The sequence below is a fragment of the Monodon monoceros genome, unplaced genomic scaffold, assembly GCF_005190385.1.
Source record: "Monodon monoceros isolate NGI ecotype Baffin Bay Population unplaced genomic scaffold, NGI_Narwhal_1 Super_Scaffold_17, whole genome shotgun sequence".
Lineage (NCBI taxonomy): Eukaryota > Metazoa > Chordata > Mammalia > Artiodactyla > Monodontidae > Monodon > Monodon monoceros.
This window is the reverse complement of record NW_021703773.1, coordinates 29962411-29982362: the sequence shown is the minus strand read 5'-3', so window position 1 is coordinate 29982362 and position 19952 is coordinate 29962411.

Here is a 19952-nt window from a genome sequence, read left to right as displayed (position 1 = left end):
CTTAGATGGATGGTACACAAGGGACATTGGCCATATATAGTTCCAAAGCAGCTTATTTTTTTTCCAACATAACCTAGTCAAGGTTTTGTTTTTAATATATAGACTTCATTTATTATGCATTGGGGAACATTTTTTCCTATAATTTACAAAAAAATTTTACTAAAGTAGATTTCACTTAGAAACATAATTGAACAAGTAAAAGAAGAGTTAATGAATATGTTACAGAATCAATAAACTCAAAGAGGGGAACATACAATCGTAACAACTGGCTTTCCTAGTGCCTATGGAATCCTAAAGATATCGCCTTCAGCAAAATTTGTATAACAAAGTACCACATGACAAAGAAGCAACAGAAAAATAAATTTTTAAAAATCTGTAGTCTGGACTTTTAAAACTAAAATTACATGGCATTTTTGTATAATCCTGGATCTCTAGTTTATCAAGCATTACTATAAAATCAAGCTATACATATTTTCTTAAGAATAAAATAGTAACCTCATATATTAACCATGTAATGAAAAATTTTTAAAAATGTTATCACTTATTTATGAAATAAGAAAATGACTATGCTACTTAAAAAATGCTTAGGCTTTGATTTTAATTCTGCATAGATATGAAGTCTGTGAGTAGAGACTGAATGAAAAAAATGTAGGAATAGGTTGATTTCTATTTTTTTTTAACATCTTTATTGGAGTATAATTGCTTTGAAATGGTGTGTTAGTTTCTGCTTTATAACAAAGTGACTCAGTTATACATATACATATGTCCCCATATATCTTCCCTCTTGCATCTCCCTCCCTCCCAGCCTCCTTATCGCACCCCTCTAGGTGGTCACAAAGCACCAAGCTGATCTCCCTGTACTATACAGCTGTTGCCCACTAGCTATCTATTTTACGTTTGGTAGTGTACATATGTCCATACCACTCTCTCACTTTGTTCCAGTTTACCCTTCCCCCTCCCCATATTCTCAAGTCCATTCTCTAGTAGGTCTGCATCTTTATTCTCGTCTTGCCCCTAGGTTCTTCTGACCATTTTTTTTCTTTTTTTTTTTTTTTATGTTCCATATATATGTGTTAGCATATGGTATTTGTTTTTCTCTTCCTGACTTACTTCACTCTGTATGACAGTCTCTAGGTCCATCCACCTCAATACAAATAACTCAGTTTAATTCCTTTTTATGGCTGAGTAATATTCCATTGTATATATGTGCCACATCTTCTTTATCTATTCATCTGTTGATGGACACTTAGGTTGCTTCCATGTCCTGGCTATTGGAAATAGAGCTGCAATGAACATTTTGGTACATGACTCTTTTTGAATTATGGTTTTCTCAGCGTATATGCCCAGTAGTGGGACTGCTGGATCGTATGGTAGTTTTATTTTTAGTTCTTTAAGGAACCTCCATACTGTTCTCCATAGTGGCTGTATCAATTTACATTCCCACCAACAGTGCAAGAGGGTTCCCTTTTCTCAACACCCTCTCCAGCATTTATTGTTGTTCGATTTTTTGATGATGGCCATTCTGACCAGTGTGAGATGATATCTCATTGTAGTTTTGACTTGCATTTCTCTAACAATTAATGATGTTGAGCATTCGTTCATGTGTTTCTTGGCAATCTGTATATCTTCTTTGGAGAAATGTCTATTTAGGTCTTCTGCCCATTTTTGGATTGGGTTGTTTGTTTTTTTGATATTGAGCTGCATGAGTTGCTTGTATGTTTTGGAGATTAATCCTTTGTCAGTTGCTTCACTAGCAAATATTTTCTCCCATTCTGAGGGTTGTCTTTTGGTCTTGTTTATGGTTTCCTTTGCTGTGCAAAAGCTTTTAAGTTTCATTAGGTCCCATTTGTTTATTTCTCTTTTTATTTCCATTTCTCTAGGAGGTGGGTTGAAAAGGATCTTGCTGTGATTTATGTCATAGAGTGTTCTGCCTATGTTTTCCTCTAAGAGTTTGATGGTGTCTGACCTTACATTTAGGTCTTAAATCCATTTTGAGTGTATTTTTGTGTATGGTGTTAGGGAGTGTTCTAATTTCATTCTTTTACATGTAGCTGTCCAGTTTTCTCAGCACCACTTATGGAAGCAGCTGTCTTTTCTCCATTGTATATTCTTGCCTCCTTTATCAAAGATAAGGTGACCATATGTGCGTGGGTTTATCTCTGGGCTTTCTATTCTGTTCCATTGATCTATATTTCTATTTTTCTGCCAGTACCATACTGTCTTGATTACTGTAGCTTTGTAGTATAGTCTGAAGTCCGGGAGCCTGATTCCTCCATCTCTGTTTTTCTTCCTCAAGATTCCTTTGGCTATTCGGGGTCTTTTGTATTTCCATACAAACTGTGAAATTTTTTGTTCTCGTTCTGTGAAAAATGCCAGTGGTAATTTGATAGGGATCGCATTGAATCTGTAGATTGCTTTGGGTAGTAGAGCCTTTTTCACAATGTTGATTCTTCCAATCCAAGAACATGGTATATCTCTCCATCTATCTGTATCATCTTTAATTTCTTTCATCAGTGTCTTACGGTTTTCTGCATACAGGTCTTTTGTCTCCTTAGGTAAGTTTATTCGTAGATATTTTATTCTTTTTGTTGCAATGGTAAATGGGAGTGTTTTCTTAATTTCACTTTCAGATTTTTCATCATTAGTGTATAGGAATGCAAGAGATTTCTGTGCATTAATTTTGTAACCTGCTACTTTAACAAATTCATTGATTAGCTCTAGTAGTTTTCTGGTAGCATCTTTAGGATTCTCTGTGTATGGTATCATGTCATCTGCAAACAGTGACAGCTTTACTTCTTCTTTGCCGATTTGGATTCCTTTTATTTCTTTTTCTCTGATTGCTGTGGCTAAAGCTTCCAAAACTATGTTAAATAATAGTGGTGAGAGTGGGCAAGCTTGTCTTGTTCCTGATCTTAGTGGAAATGGTTTCAGTTTTTCACCATTGAGGATGATGCTGGCTGTCAGTTTGTCATATATGGCCTTTATTATGTTGAGGAAAGTTCCCTCTATGCCTACTTTCTGGAGGGTTTTTATCATAAATGGGTGTTGAAGTTTGTCAGAAGCCTTCTCTGCATCTATTGAGATGATCATATGGTTTTTCTCCTTCAATTTGTTAATATGGTTTATCACATTGATTGATTTGTGTATATTGAAGAATCCTTGCATTCCTGGAATAAACCCCACTTGATCATAGTGTATGATCCTTTTAACGTGCTGTTGGATTCTGTTTGCTAGTACTTTGTTGAGGATTTTTGCATCTATGTTCACCAGTGATATTGGCCTGTAGTTTTCTTTTTTTTGTGACATCTTTGTCTGGTTTTGGTATCAGGGTGATGGTGGCCTCGTAGAATTAGTTTGGGAGTGTTCCTCCCTCTGCTATATTTTAGAAGAGTTTGAGAAGGATAGGTGTTAGCTCTTCTCTGAATGTCTGATAGAATTCACCTGCGAAGCCATCTGGTAGGTTGATTTCTTGATGACCCAGGATAATGCATGAAATTATTTTCTCCTGTCTTAATTTCTATTGGCATTATTATAACAATATAATATAGTGTTATATTATAATACAATAATATTACTATTTTAATGGTTTAAAAGGTCTCATCTTTAAATATTTCTATTTTTAAAAAATTATTTTACCGTAAATCATAAGGAAGTATTACTCTACATCATTTGAGTCTGTGTCTATGAACAGAAAGAAGCAAAGTTAATTTTGAAATAAATCAAGGAAAATTTTACTTACTGCTATGACAACCATCTAGGTATTTCAGGTAAGCACAATTTTTACAGTAAATAATGTGAATAATCTTTACATATCTTTCTTTCATTTGGTTGTTAAGAAATCTGAGAGTAGGGCCAGAGAGAGAAAAAGATACATGATCATTTATTTCTCTAGTCTCTTCTGGTTTGGGTGCTGATTTACTTAAGTCTTCAGAGACCTCAGCATCCCTATTTTTTAGGAAGGTGAAAAGTAATATGTACTTATGCCGAAGTAACTCAGAGGGTAAGTTGTTATTTTTCCCTCGTTGGTACTGAGGGACAGGTACTCTGGGCACTGGGGAAAGCTATGTTCTTAGCAGACCCTTTGTACTACCTGAAATACCCTCGCCCACCCACGCAGAGTATAAAAATGTCACAGAGTTCAAAGACAAAACGTGGCACCTTACAGTGTTGGGTTAGGTGGAGGCTGCTAAAGTCCTCTGGACATATCTAGATTTCAGGCAAGGTAGAGCTGGTGTCATTTTCCCTGAGTAGGTGGAACAAATATATTTATACAACTCCAACTTGTGATTCTAGATCAATGTCTCCCCACACCCAACTACCATCCTGGCACTGGGCATAGGTACCTTCCCTCATCCAAGTTGCTGGCAGCGTGATTGAGTGATTTGCTCTTATAGGTTTTTGTTTTGATACAGGAAAGAGAAGACACGAGGTGATGAAGTGAGAGACTCATGTTAGGAAATAGGCGACTGGGATGACAGAAGCTGATATAATGACACTAAGGCAAAGAATGGATGCCCAGCAAGATAAGTAGTGATAGTCTCTCTGAGTGAGATAAGGAACTGGACTGGACTAGAGTTTCAGTGCAATATTTATGGAAAGGAGCATGGGCTGGGGGAAGGGTATGGAGAGATTGTGTGCACAGGGCAGAGGAATGCCCTCCCCTTACCTTCTTGTCACCAGAGCACCACCTGGTGTGTGTGTGTGAGGACGATGGGGAAAGAGTAGCATCAAGGAAGCCTTCCATTCCTCTGTCTAGAGTTCTTCCTATTTTCCCTCTTCACCCTTACCTGGTGACAGAGACTGTTAATCTTGTAAATGGGGTTTTCTCTTTATATGGCTGTTAGGGAACCTGCAGCAAAATCATAGGTGGCACTTCTTTGAACTTGAAATACCATCACCCTCATCTTATTCCCCTACTCAAATTTTCCCTTAGCCAAATTTCCTAATCTGTCTAATTTGAATTCTGTTGTATAATTTTTGATAAGCTTCCTCAAGTCTCCTTTCTAAAGAGGTGACAGATAAATAGATGAATGCGAAATAGATGACTGATGAATATTTATACTCTCAGGCAGACTGTGTAGCATACAGGCTGCATTTAAAGTCAAGATGGGAAGGACTTAAGGAGCAACAGGGATCTTAGGGTGATGCAAAGACATTCTCCCTCCCATCCCCTCCCTCTTCCTCTTCTGTGCCATCACCAAATCCAATATCACACAGCGCAAAATATAGGGGTCTAGAGGTCAAGGAAGATGAACAAACTAATACTGAGAGAGGCTAGGAGAGAATTATTTAACAGTAACAGTAAAAGTAGAGTAGGGCTGGCTCATATATTAGTCAAAAATTGTGTGTGTGTAACATGCAATATATACTGATTATGTATTATGTATAATACAAACACACACAAACACATATAAAATCAGTTGAGAGGGCTTCCCTGGTGGCGCAGTGGTTGAGAGTCCGCCTGCCGGTGCAGGGGACACGGGTTTGTGCCCCAGTCCGGGAAGATCTCACATGCCGTGGAGCAGCTGGGCCCGTGAGCCGTGGCCGCTGAGCCTGCGCGTCCGGAGACTGTGCTCCGCAACAGGAGAGGCCGCGGCGGTGAGAGGCCCGCGTACCGCAAAAAAACAAACAAAACAAAAAAAACAACCAAAAAAATCAGTTGAGAAAGCAAGAGAGGTTCATGATGCTGGGGAGCAGGAAGTGCAACCAGGAAAGTGCCTTCTGGACAGCTTCAAACCTAATCTTCATTAGTTGGCATATATGTTATAAATAATTTATATCTCTCCCCAAAGCATTTGAGTCTTAAATTAATTCTGTGCCTTGTAGCTAAAAATTAGACATATCCAATGATATTCTTTTCCAGCCTCAAGCTCAGATTCTTGTTTGTGTAGTTAATAGAAATTAACATAGAAAAATTAAAGCTTTATGACAAAATATGTCCGGAAAAGGTCTATTGGTAGTAAATGGTATATCTTTCAGCATTAATCTGGGATTTGGTACATTATAGACAAACAAGTCCACCAGATTTTCCCAGGAAATAATTTAGGAATGCAATTCTTGGAAATATAGCCTGAATTTAACACTATAAAAGTCCCAGCACAAATTACCATCAAATATCACAATTAAAATGATTAAAACTCAGAACATATTTGTCTTAAAAGCAAATAGGCTATTATTTTATAAATCAAGATTGAGATCATTGATCTTAGAGATGATTTCACTAGAACGCTTTTGATAAACCATGTCACGGAAAAGAGCAAGAAAGTCAGGCTACTCAATATCAATTTTCAAAATTATTGTAAAATTAATGACTATAAAGCACAGTTCTTCCTTGGATTATTCATTTATTACATCTTTCTAGACTTGTCTCTAATATTCTAAGATCTAATTTGATGATGTTACCATTTCGTGAACTTTACTAGATTCAGTAAGAACCTTTTGGAAGTCTGGTTTTGTGTTGAAAATTAAAGGAACACAAAAGAAGTAGAAAACACAACTTCTGCCCTTCTTATTTTTAGTGACAATTATGATGCTTTGAATGCATAAACTAATTCAACATAAGCTGTAATCAGAACAATTTTGGTTAAATACTTATTAATATGCTTTTCTCTGCCAATCATTCTGTAGTTAAATAATTCACACAGACACATATTATTATTAGAATCTCTTCCAATATGAGGGAAATAAGTCAGGATGGGGAATTATCATAGGATCACATAAATAGTAAGAGGGAGTGCTTCAAGTCCAGTGTTCTTTTTACTACACGTATATTGCCTGCAAGAGCAGAAAAAAGATGAATTTACATTTGGGCTTAAAGTTGAAAAATCAAGCCTGTTCTGTTTTGAGTGTTATGGTTCAGAAGTCTTCCTTTAAACATTTTCTTTAAGTCCCAAAGGAAAGAAAACATATTTCATGAGTTGGCATAGAAACATGTAACGTAATTTGCTTCTTCCTTTGCCCAGGATAAAGGGCAATGCTGACAACACTCACTAAGACATAAATGCTGGATCCTTTTCTGCAAACTTGTCTCGATGGGTAGAGATTCCCAAAAGGAACTGAATGCAGGAGAGCTTAGAGTGACAGTGACAACAGTTTCTGACACAACAATTAGCTGAGGGCCTGCACTGTGCCTTCAATTTCCCTTTCTTAAAAATACGCTCTAATTCACAATAATGGAATTCAACTTAATAGAGTAAATATACAGAAGGAGCTGTTAGTATAAACCCAAATAATTTTTAAATTGCTTGTATAAACTCATTGATTTACTTTATAAAACAAATCTTATAATTCAAATAAATTTTTAAAATTAAACACATATAAAAAAAACTATACTCAACCAATAAGGAGTTAAACGTATTCTTTGGAAATGTAAGAATTCAGGCAGGATAATTAACGTTTTCTTAACGAAGCTGAAGCATCACCGGGCACAAGCAGGATTTTAAAGGACAGTAACATAGTGGAGGCTTTTCCCAGCCTGACAGCTCTTTTCCACTGAACTCTGATTGCTTTTGTGGTTTAGATCTATTTTCTGAGTCTGTCCGTCAAAGCCACTATTAAAGATGTGCTGGTTTGTTTTACATGTAAAGAGAGAAAAGCCAATGGACAGGCTGGGTCCTATTCCATTCATCATTGATCAGAAAAGGGGTCTTTCCACATATAACAAGAATTTGGGGTAATAATAGTAAAACTAATATTTTTCGCATACTGTATGAAATTATCCTTCCCCTTAGAATCAGGATCCAAAATCTTCTTACTCCAGGGAACTGAACTAAACAAAATAACATGCTTTCACCAGGCATCTCTCATCATGGACACTACTCATATATGAAAGCATGAGGCATAATACCCTATTGCATACTTACGTCCTGAGGCACATGGGGGTTAAAATTTTCTACAAGTCATTATTCAATACACTTCAAAAGAGAACTACAGTCAATGAGATCATTAAAAAGGAAACATAATTGTTTCACTTTCTTCCACTGTGGCTCTTAACAAGATTGAAGCATCTCGATTCTCCACTAAGAAGAGTTGAGACAGGAAGCTCATGTTAATAGTGTCTTTCCTTAACTATCCCCCAAACCTGTAAATGCTAGGGCCCATTATCTTTTTGGGATTCTATATTATCAGTGAGTCTATGGTTAGGGTAATACACTTTCCCATAAGTAACCTGGAGTAGATCCTGATGCCTTTTGGTTATAAAACTAAATTAATGGGGTACAAGTCTCAATAATTTAAGATGAAATGAAAGAAAGTAAACCTGTATTTCCTTCCTTTATAGCATTTCTGATTTTTACCTAAGGACTTGTTTAATATCAGTCTCCTTCATTATCCTCTGAATATCTTATTTTTATTTTTCTTTATATCCAAGTTTTTAGCAGAGTCTGAAACCTAGACTACCAAAATACACTTTTGACAAATGACAAATGAGTACGACCTCACTTGTACTCAATCCTCCCTGAGTTTTACCTTACTATAAGACAACTGCCTAAACATGTCACATCACATAATAATGTAAAAGCACTGACTGAGGAACTATGAGTCAGATGTGGCCTTCCATTTACTCTCGTACTTAGTTTTGCCCAACAATCCTATGAACTGACCACTATCATTGCCTCATTTAGTAGGTGAAGAAGGTAAAGGACTGAGAAGCTAAAGGATTTCTCCAACTCACAGGGCACTGTGTATCAGACCCAATGTTCAAACCTAAGCAGGAATTGTCTGAATCCCACTCTTGCTTGAACAGGGAACAGTCTTTCTACCATCAAAATAAAATTTATGTTCGATGTGAAGGCCAATCTTACTACTAACCACCCACTAGCGTCCAAAGTAGGCAAACTTGACATTCTTTCTTAGAAATTCATTAACTTTGCACACAAATTAAATTAGTTAATTATAAAGTAACACAAGGTAGTTTAAAATGTCGTTAAGTCTCACAGCTTATGAACGAGTTTGAGATTGTGACATCTAGAAGACATAGTCCAGAAATTGGAAGCTTCTAAAGGTAGAGATTTTAGGTGTCTCACTCTGATCTGAACCCAGAATATCGTATGAAATAGATACTATTATTACTATTATTATTAATTATTATATTTTATACATGAGGCCACATATTATAAACACGAGCAAAACCACATAATGATATTTTTCATTTTAGTTAAAGTATACAGTTATTTTCATGAGATGACATTTTCCACTTCCAGTTCAGATGTGTTCAAAGGATGGATATGACATAGGAACTGGAGAGAAAATTTATTTCATCAGATACTAACTATACATTCCAGCTTGTGAGGAATGTCAGATTGACTTCCATATCACGTAACTAAACAAATCTAGGCAACCCTACCTCGGTTCCCCATTAGGTCCCAAAACGCAATGCTCCAGCTGCAAGCGGTGGGCACGTTGGCTTAAACAGGGCGGTGGGATTAAGGCTGACACGGAGCTGTAACTGCCCCACCTGTCACCTGGGGCAGCCTTTCCTGCTGTGTCCTCATCCTAGGACAGGCAAGTTCTGAACGTCCCGGGAATCACTCCCCTTGACAGCAAGTGGAAAGGAAGTGGAAATAACAATAACTGCTGGATGCATCTATTCAAGGTGCTGTTTGTGAAATTGCCATCATGCCCTCTTCCGGGTCAGAGGATTGTTCACTCTCTCTAAATCATTAAATTCTTAACCATTAAATCGTGACATTCTTTGAGTTTTAAAATATTCTAGTTTTTGCTAAACATCATAAATCCAAATAACAACGGTTATAACGTCTCTTGGGGGTTTGAGGAAAGGGCTACTCAACATGGAAGAAATGATTCCAAGAGCAATGACTGACTTTATAACAGACTTGTGCTCCAGTGCCATAAATCAGATGATTTCATGTAAAGTCAACCCTTTCCTAAATGCTCTCTTACAGGCTTAGCATCGAAAACATTGACCTAAGTGTGAGATATCGAACCACGTACTTTCTTGGTGACACCCTAGTCTTCTTGAATAAGGTAAAAACTAATTTATATGACATTTCTGAGAAAATTAGCTCATTTCCTGTGAATTTGTAGAATAGCTTCCAGTTTATCAGCAATTATCTATATTGTGCACATTGCATGTGCCGGCCACTGGCCCAGCACTGGACTTGACTCAGAATGAATTAATCTTAATTAAAGAAGGGATAAAGATTGGAGAAAATTTGTTCTCCATCTGAATAAATGCTTAATAAGAATCTCCAGGGACTTCTTGGAAGACACATCGAATACCAAAGGAACGCCCAAAGAAACATCCATAGGAAAATGAGGTCTGTTTTAGAAGCATACTTTGGCTGGACCCGCGAGAGATAAAGTGCCGAGATGCAAGGCTATGTACAGACAGAAGAAAAACAACAATATATTATTGCTCTGTCAACCCAAACAGAATAGGTTCTGCCTTGTTTTCATGTTGATTTTGGCATAAACCACAGTACACTTGAATCATTTTGAAAGATGGTAATAGGAGAATTTGTATTGGCAATAGGCCAAATAAAAGCTAAGGCTAAAAAGCGGTAGCCAGACTGTTCCTTTTGTGTAGAGAGGCTTTGCTATCTGAGAGCAACGGGCAATTCACATTGGAAAACAGACTCTCTAATAAGTGGCAAAGGCTGGAAAAATCTAGAGAAAGCAAGAGGACACATGAAGTGGTAACACAACTTCACACAGTGAAGCTTAAAATCAAGAGTGGAGATAAACCCTGCTGGGCAGTTCCTTCTTCGGCTTCGGGTACACCTGCCATATGGAATCTGCACAGCCTTTGATTACTGCCTTAGGAAGTGAATGCGTTTAAGGATGCCTTCCAAGGGAGTCCACAAGTGTGGCCTCAAGAGAGGGCTTCTCTCCAAGCTGAGACTTTGCTCTCTTACATCTGAATTCAGGATCTGGTGACATTTAGACTTTTCTTAGTGATTCAGAGGCCATAATGATAATATTAAGAATAAATATACATTCTCCTACATAATCATGACTGACAACATCCCACTCCAAATGTATCATTGGATCATACTTATAACACCTAAAGGAAACCAGTCACTTTCAAAACTCTACCCTGAGAGACCTCTCAAAGTGTCCCGCCTTTACAAGAACGTGGCCTGCTGGACAGTGGCAAAATTGCCCTAACATAATTATTACCAGTCTGAGAAACATTGCTAGCCTGCAATGAAATTTTCAATTGTCTGTCAGAGTATAAGAAAAACAAGAACAATTACAGTAAGCTTTATTAAAGCTATATTTATTCAATATAACAAACTCAATTTGAAATTACATCATTCCAACTTTTTGTGTTAAAAAAGTTTTATTTAAAAAATAATGGTAGGGCTTCCCTGGTGGCGCAGTGGTTGAGAGTCCGCCTGCCGATGCAGGGGACACGGGTTCGTGCCCCGGTCCGGGAAGATCCCACATGCCGCAGAGCGGCTGGGCCCGTGAGCCATGGCCGCTGAGCCTGCGCGTCTGGAGCCTGTGCTCCACAACGGGAGAGGCCACGGCAGTGACAGGCCCGCGTACTGCAAAAAATAAAAATAAAAAAATAATGGTAAAGACCATTTTTAAAAAATTGGTTTGTATTTTATGTCTTAACCGACAATCTTTTGCCAATTCTGATTTTATTTTTATAGTTCATCTTAAAATTAAAAAGCCTAGGAATTATTTCAAATGGTAGACTTAGTAACAAAAATTTGGCTTTCCAAACTTTCCGAATTAAGCCCAAGAAACATTATACAAAAAAGAATGAATGATATATAATATTACACCAACTATACTTAGATTTTAAAAAAGGAAGGATGAATGAACCATTGTAAACTGGAGAAGCTGCAAAGTACATGCAAGGAAGTTTTGAAAAGTAACCAATATGGGAATTAAAACAGTGACATGCCATTTTCTTTAAAAAATTTGGTAAAAGTAAAAAGGATAATAATAGTGGGTGTTGGAGTGGGTAGGTGTGAGGACCAAGCATTCTCACATCCACTAACAGCAATGGAAACTGACTCTAGTATATTAGACTCCCATTTGTTAATGGCCATCAAAAGACATATAATTGTGCATTAGTGCCGTGCAAAATTTCTCCATGTAGGAATTTACTTCAAAAAATACTATGGATATATCCAATGACTGAGCTACTAGGAAGCTCTCCTCAGAAGTGTTTATATTAATAAAACGACTAGAAAATACCTCAGTGTACAAGACTAAGAAATTAGCTAAAAAATTATGTAATCCCTAAAATGGAATATTACATAGCATTACTATGATGCCAAATGTGTGATAATTTTGAGATATCTTTAGAATGTATTGCTAAGTGAAAAAAAGAATCGAAAACTGTGTATAGTATGATTTATGAATAGATACAGAGAGAGAGAAACCTGAAAGTGAACATAGCAAAATTAACAGCTAGGTGGTGAGATTAGAGCTTTTTCTTCCCTCTTTTTGTGATGAGTGCTATGGGTTGAACTGTATCCCCCCAAAAGATATGTTGATGTCCTAACCCCAGGCACCTCAGAATGTGACCTTATTTGGAAACAGGGTAGTTCCAGGTGTAATTAGTTAAGATGATATCATAGTGGAACAGAGCTGGTGCCCTGATGAGAAGACAATGCGAAGACAGAAACACAAAGAAAAAACACCATGTGACAACAGAGGCAGAGACTGGGGTGATGAAGCTGCAAACCAAGGAGCATCAAGCAACAACAGCCACCGCCAGAAGCTAGGAAGAGGCACAGAAGTATTCGAACCTAGAGTCCCAGAAGGAGCACAGCTCTGTCGACACCCTCCAGAGTTCTGACTTCCACCCTCCAGACTGTAAGAGAGTAAGTTTCTGTTGTTTTAAGCCCCCCGGTTTGAGGTATTTTGTTATGACTGCCCTGGGAAACTAATACACTGGGTAACACATTCAGAAAAGCACAAAAAAGCATAAATGCACAGCTCAGTGAATTAGTGACAAGCAGGTACCCATGTGAGCACGCTAGAAGCTGCCCATACGACTCTTAGCAATCCCTATCGCTTCCCTATTTCCCAAAGGTAACTACTATCATGGCTTCTAACCCTCTAGCTTCTTCTGTTGAAAATGTTTATAAATAGGTCCAGAAAATGTTTATAAATAGATTTTTAAAAAATCATTATTAACTTTGTTTGTCACTCTTTATAGACACTGGTCCACTTCCACATGAAAAGTAGGGAGCATCTACTTCCACTTAACATTCTATAGAATGATGTTGTACTGCAAACCAGAGTAATGTACTTAACACAAGGGGAAAAATTACTGAAATCATGCCCCAAGATGTCCCCCAAATATGTTTTTTTGTGTATAATTACAAGCGTCTATAACTGCACAAAGCTAGTTCCTTCTTAGGTCAATGTAGTATCTTTAATATCCACACCTGACCATTCGGATCACCAAACTTTCAGAAGAGGTTAAAAAACAGCTATCGTCTGTCCATCAGATGCAAGTCCAAATCTAAGTGACTATATAAGCACATACATAGTTTAGAGCTGCTTGAAGTTATAAACGTTTTCTCTTGTTTCAGAGATATTTACATTAGGTGTGCATTTTTGTGTGTATGGTTTCTTTCATCTAATATTATGTTTCTAAAATTTAATCAAGCATACACCACATTTTATGCATCCATTTATCCTTGATATTTGGCATTGTTTGTAAATAATGTTGCTATGAACCTGCTTGTGCATGTCTTTGGTGCCTGTGCACCCACTTCTGCTGGTTATTTAACGGGGAGTGAATTGTCGAGTCACAAAGTACGCATGGTCACACAGTCTTCACAGACAATTACAAACAACTTTCTGAAATATTTGTGGCAATGTACACACCAGCCAGCAGTGAGGGAGAATTCTCCTACTTTGTACTGACCATGTTTTTGAATTGTTATCATTCTTGAGGGAGTATAGTAGTATCTTATTGTATTTTAATTTGCACTTCCTTGATCACTAATCCGTACTTTTTCATGGGTTTATTGGTTATTTTGGTACCTACTTTGTGAGTGCCCAGTGGTAAAACTACACAGGTAAAGAGTCTGACAGAATAAGTAATTTGATAATAATAAGATAATAATAAGAATTAAATATAATATTATTAGAAAATAGTATCACTGGTAACATATATTAGTAAATGGTTTTAGTAATTTTTCTGGTTTTAGTAATATTTATTGAAATTAATAAAATATATTACGTATAAGCAAAATAAACCTTTAGAAATGAGGTGAGACTCATACTACCTCCTTCCTCTGTAAGTGTTAGTTTTATGAAGCACATTGTTTCAAGCTATATAAAGCCCCATTGAAAGTGGTTTAAAAAACCAGGCTGTTGATTGCCTAATATTATAACAATTTCAGAGTAGCATGGCTCCAGTATCCATTAATTCAGTGTTCACTGAACATTATTGAGGCCATCTCTCCAGTGTTTTGGCTCTACAACAAAATAACTAGGCAGGATTTTCAGAGCGGCTCTCCATGGGTTCAGACCATAAGGAGGTCTCTCAAATTTATAGGGAAAAGTTGGTATATTAACACTGATTTTTCTCTCATGTATGAGAATCTCATTGATTATCTGATGATATGCTTTGTATAGTTGGGAAAGAAAGCCAATGTCCTGAACCAAATTTCATAGTTATGGTATAAGAGATGCGGGAAAAAATCTAAATAAGCACCTTGAATTAATGCCCAATTAAATGAAAATCCCAAGTTTAAATTCCAGATGTAACACTGAGCAAGTTTTCCTCAAACCCAACTGCGTTGTTACACAAATCTGTAATCCAAAGATCACGCTTAAAATGTTATTTTACACCTTAATGTATGACACTGATTAATGCTGTAGTCACACAGGGATGATCTTGTTTCAAACTAGAAATATTCCTTGAAATGAGAGTTCAATTCAGCGTGAGAAAAATTCCAAGATGACAGAAAGGTTTATTGAAATATTTCTGGTGAAAGCTATATAGAAATATCTAGAAACAGACTTTTTTCACTAGAATTTAACATTTCTTTATAAAATGCAAAATAAATAAAGCCTTCCCTTGCAAAACTTTTGTGTCAGAATTGCATTTGGTAAAGTTCCCCCTGGGCTCACGAATGTTAATTATTACCCGCACCAAGATTCTAAACCTACACTTTGCAGCTTCTGCAGACACACCCAAACACACCCAGAAAATAAAGGCATGTGCAACACACACACACACACACACACCACACTGTCTCAGAGAAGCAACCTCCCCAGAGATTCGCTTGGTACCTGTACTTCCCTTCTCTCTTCAGGTTAGCCTGAGAGATGCTTCATTTCCGACTTCATCTCTTGCTTTCCTTAAGTCTAGTTATTCCTCTCCTTTTGGATATTCCACTCAACTCCTGTCTGTCTCACTGGGAACATCTTTTCTCTCCCTGTGATTCTTGGATCTTACTTGGGCTGCAGGATCTCCCCCACTCCCTACTTGTAAGGAGAAGGAAGTATGAGACCTCTGATGGAAGTAACAGCACTTCAGAACCACTGCTTAAGAAGGAACCTCCCATGCCTTTCACAACTGCCTTAGATGCTTTTCTTTCTCCTAGAAATAGGAGGGAAACTCAAGGATGTTGCCGCATCACCCACTCTGGTCCTGTTACTCAGTCATGGATGAAGATTCGTTCAGTTAACTGGAGGTTAAGACTGTCGGTTAACATCTCATTGGCAGCCCAGAAATGATCCATCCTAAACCAAACAGGGTCTGCTCCACCATCTTTCTATCTATAACTTCGATCACATGGCCACAATATCAGCATTAGACCCATGACAAGAAGAACTGATAATAGCTCATGTGTGGGGAGGAAGACACTTCATAAATGTTCTAAGCATTGGGCCAAACACTCTACATCTACCACAGTATTTGGTGCGCCAAACTGGAGAGACGGGTCCTATCATCACTCCTCCTTTCTAGACAAAGAAGCAGAACATTGTAGAGGATGTTTGCTTAAATTTATAAAGTTACTTAAATAGTTGAAGTAGGATTCAACTTCTGCTTGCAGGGTCTACCTCTAACATTTTTAAAGATTCAGGTCAAAAGTACAAACGAAGGCTCATATACCATACATCTAAATATTTTAACAAATTGTTCATCAATTTTAAATGAAATAACTCAGATACTCTTACCCTAACAAAAACTGCTTCATAAAAACCTAGAAGATCAGGTTCAAATCTGGATGTCTAGATTCCTTGGTATCCTCAGGAACAAAGCCCACCTCTTCTCAGCGTGGCCTCTGTCCTGTGGCACAAGCAGCCACATGCATTCACTCCTGGTGTCCCAGCTGTCACATCCACCAGGCTGTCTACACACACCGCAAACAATCAGCCTTGGCCAGCTCAGGGCTTGAAGAGCTCACAGCGGTGGTGTGACCCATGCAGGAAGGGCCGATTTGGAAAAGAAACCAAACCAGGTCCCGGAAAGAAATTAAGAGCTGTTAGCTCAGAGAATTTGGGGTCCAGGTACCTGGAGTGCAGTCTGAAAAAGAGAGGGTTTGGCTCCTTCCTTGAAGCTATAGGCACCTTGATCACAGGGAGCATCTCAGCCTACAGGGAGCATCTAAGAGGACCAGGGTGGGGCTTTCTAGAGCAGTGCTTCTCAAACTTTAATTTTACTTGAATCACAAAAGCCTGGGGCCCTGAGCAGGGGCCCTGTTACTGATGCCTGAGGGCAGTGATCCCTGCCAGATTCTAAAGGCTATACTTGTAGCTCCACTGCTACCCTGTTGCCCAACAAAGTTCAGAAGAAAAATAATACAGAAAAGATAAACTCATTAAGTCAATACAAGCATAGTTAGGAAATATAACACATATAGAAAAGCTTCCTGGGAAGAAGCTCAAATAATGAGGTCAATTTCAGAGATTCTGTTTCTTTCTCCAAAACTATTCAAGCCCAGTTTTCTCTCTATAGAATACATTGCTTTATCGCCTTATGTAAATCATTATTTGTTGGCTCTCAATGACATGGAGTGAGTGGGAATACTAAAAATACTTTGTGACCTTAGCTCTAAGGAATTGTGGAGAAGATCCACAAGCTGGGGTTTTGGCTCTAGTTCTATTGCTAACAAGCCACCGTGGGTAAGTCACTTAGCCTCCCCACCTGATTTTCCTTGTCTAGAAAAGCGTAACAGTGAAGGCCTTGCGGACCCCCAAAAATGAAATATGGATCAAATACAACAATACATATGAAACATGTATTTTGGAAATCATACAATGGATTTATCTACAAATCTATATATATGTAAGGTGATAAAATTTACTGTTGCTGTAAAGAAAAACAATCTTTTTATCATCTTTTTAACTTTTAAATACTGCAAATATTATGTAATGTTTTAGGGCATTATTTACAGAAACATTCCAGGATTTATGAACTAGGAAACAAAGAGAAACACTTTTAGAAAACCATTTTTCTTGGGGAAACATTCATGTTAGTTTCTGTCTTGCGTAATTTTATGCTAAAGCTAAGACATGAAGTAACTAGGTAAAGTTACAAGAGGCAAGTTCACAATTGAATTACAGGCAGCTTCTACACATATAATTCAAAACAGCTTTTTGAAAAATCTCCACCATTCAATAGTTAAACACCACATATGTGTGAGAGAACTGAAAACAATTTGTTTATCACAAACATGCCCAGAAATGTATTTTTAAAACTCACCATACAGGATATCATACATTAAGGATTTGATTATACATTTTCCTAATTTAAAGGCAGAATGAACTATTTTCCCTTTTGACACAGTTAATCATTAATCAGATAGTTTCTTATTTCTAAATAAAACAATATAAATATAAACAATTTTATATTTAAGAGATCATCTTTTACTGTCCCCTTGAAATTAAAGTTTCCAAAACAGGAAATGAAGCAGCTGTAGACCTTCTGAATAATTACTTCAAATAATTCACCTTCTCTACAAGTTTCTTGTATACATCAATATACCTTGCTTCACTATCACCTGACATTTATCACCTATATTAACATCTTCATCAGGTCATAAGGGCAATATGTCTTACATAAATGAAATTTGTATAAAACTACAACTTATTTCTTTAAAATAAAAAATGTAAATGATTTTGTATGGAAATATTTATCCTTCATTCATTGAGTCACGAGTATATGACAGGTCCTTTATAAATACATCTAATTCTTCCAAACCTTGAATCCTTGGTTTTGATATTCATTTTCACTTGGGCTTTAGAATCTCATCTAAAGACATCCATATAGGGCAGCACCATCCAATACTGTCACCACTAACTGCATGTGGCTAGTGAGCACATAAAATGTGGCTAAGACAACTAAACAAGTGAATTTTAAATTTGATTTAATTTCAAAGTAACCTAAATTTAACTCAAAAACGATACTCAATTCAATTTTTAGAAAACTTTTAAGTGTGTTTAGAACAATTTCTGTACGTGAGTTTCCCTTTCAACTGCAAGTTTTATAAGTCTAAATAGAGATCAAGTATTTCAGGTGAATATTTAGCATCCGAATTGAGACATTTTTGCTGTAAGTGTAAAACATACACTGGATTCAAAGACTGAATACCAAAACTTTGTAAAATATTTCACTGATGATATTTAATGTTGATTATATATGGAAATGATAATATTCTGGATATATACCCTAAATAAATATATAATTGAAAGTAATTTTACTTATTTCACTGTATTTAGTTTAATGTTAAATTAAATTGAATTTTACTACCAGAAAATTTTAAATTACATATGGACTCACATTGTGTTTATACTGGACAGCACTGGCATGGAATATGGCTGCCTTCAGAGTAAAATCTAGCCTGTCTGTCTACCAAGTTGGTCAGTTCCATTAAGGATAAGCTGATTCTCAGTGTATGAATCATTTGCATTAATCAGTTGTCTTTGGGTTAAATAGAAACACTGAACATGATTAAATTTTAATATGAACCAAGAATATCATTGTGGCATATATTTTTACTCTGTGCTATTTTCAGTGCCAGTTGGATGTTTTTAAGCTATATTATGCAGTCCAAAACTGTTTTGGTTTTGTGGTTCTCATATCTTTTTTTTAATATTTTTTTTTCTAATTTTTCCCCTTGTTCTCAGACTATGAATTTTTCCCCCTTCCCCAGCCCCATTACAGACATGTTTCCCTAGGAGGTCCTTCTTCCCTAATCTCCTTAAACACCTTTGGTGTTCATTTTCTGTGGACCAGGAAGTCAACTAAAGGGGTCGCTTAGCATCAGGTATAAAGTATCATCCATTTGGCACCTGCTAAACATGTGCTATTATCCAGACCATTTGTCCAAAAGATTCTCACAGAAAAGCAGAAAGATATAATATAATGGCTTTATAATGAATATTTCATCTGCTTAGAGAACCTTTACTTTTTTCTGCTTAATTTCCATGTTTGGCATTGTTCTAAAGGTTTCATTTGGCTAAATAAGTGAATATAGGTGTTATCATTTCCATTTTTAATGTTATTTGGCTCAAAAGTGAGTGCACATTAATTAATTCTACAGCTGCCACTGTCTACTAAAAATGGCAAAAGAAATCATAGTGAAGACAATTCTGAAATATGGTATATGTTAAATCAAGAATGAAAATATTCCACCTGCCAAATCATTTACTTCTGAATGGAAGTCCATTAGAGAACATTCAGAAAGCTCATCATTATAAGTGACTTCAAGACACTAGCCAGGTGGGTGGATTTATTTTTCATATATTTCCATTTTGTAAGACTGCTGTCCATATTACAAAACAAATTAGCATTAGATTATAGAGTGTACTCCAAAAGCCACTTAAAAGGTCTAACTAGTGTTTCTAACATTGGTTATTAGTAGTCAGCGTTAAGACACCATTTTAATTTATTTTGTTCTTTAAATATTTTGAAGACTTTTTTTCTTTAAATATTTTGTTTTAGGTTCTTTGGATTCTACGTATGTGTTTATTTCCATGCCAGAATATCCATGAATCCC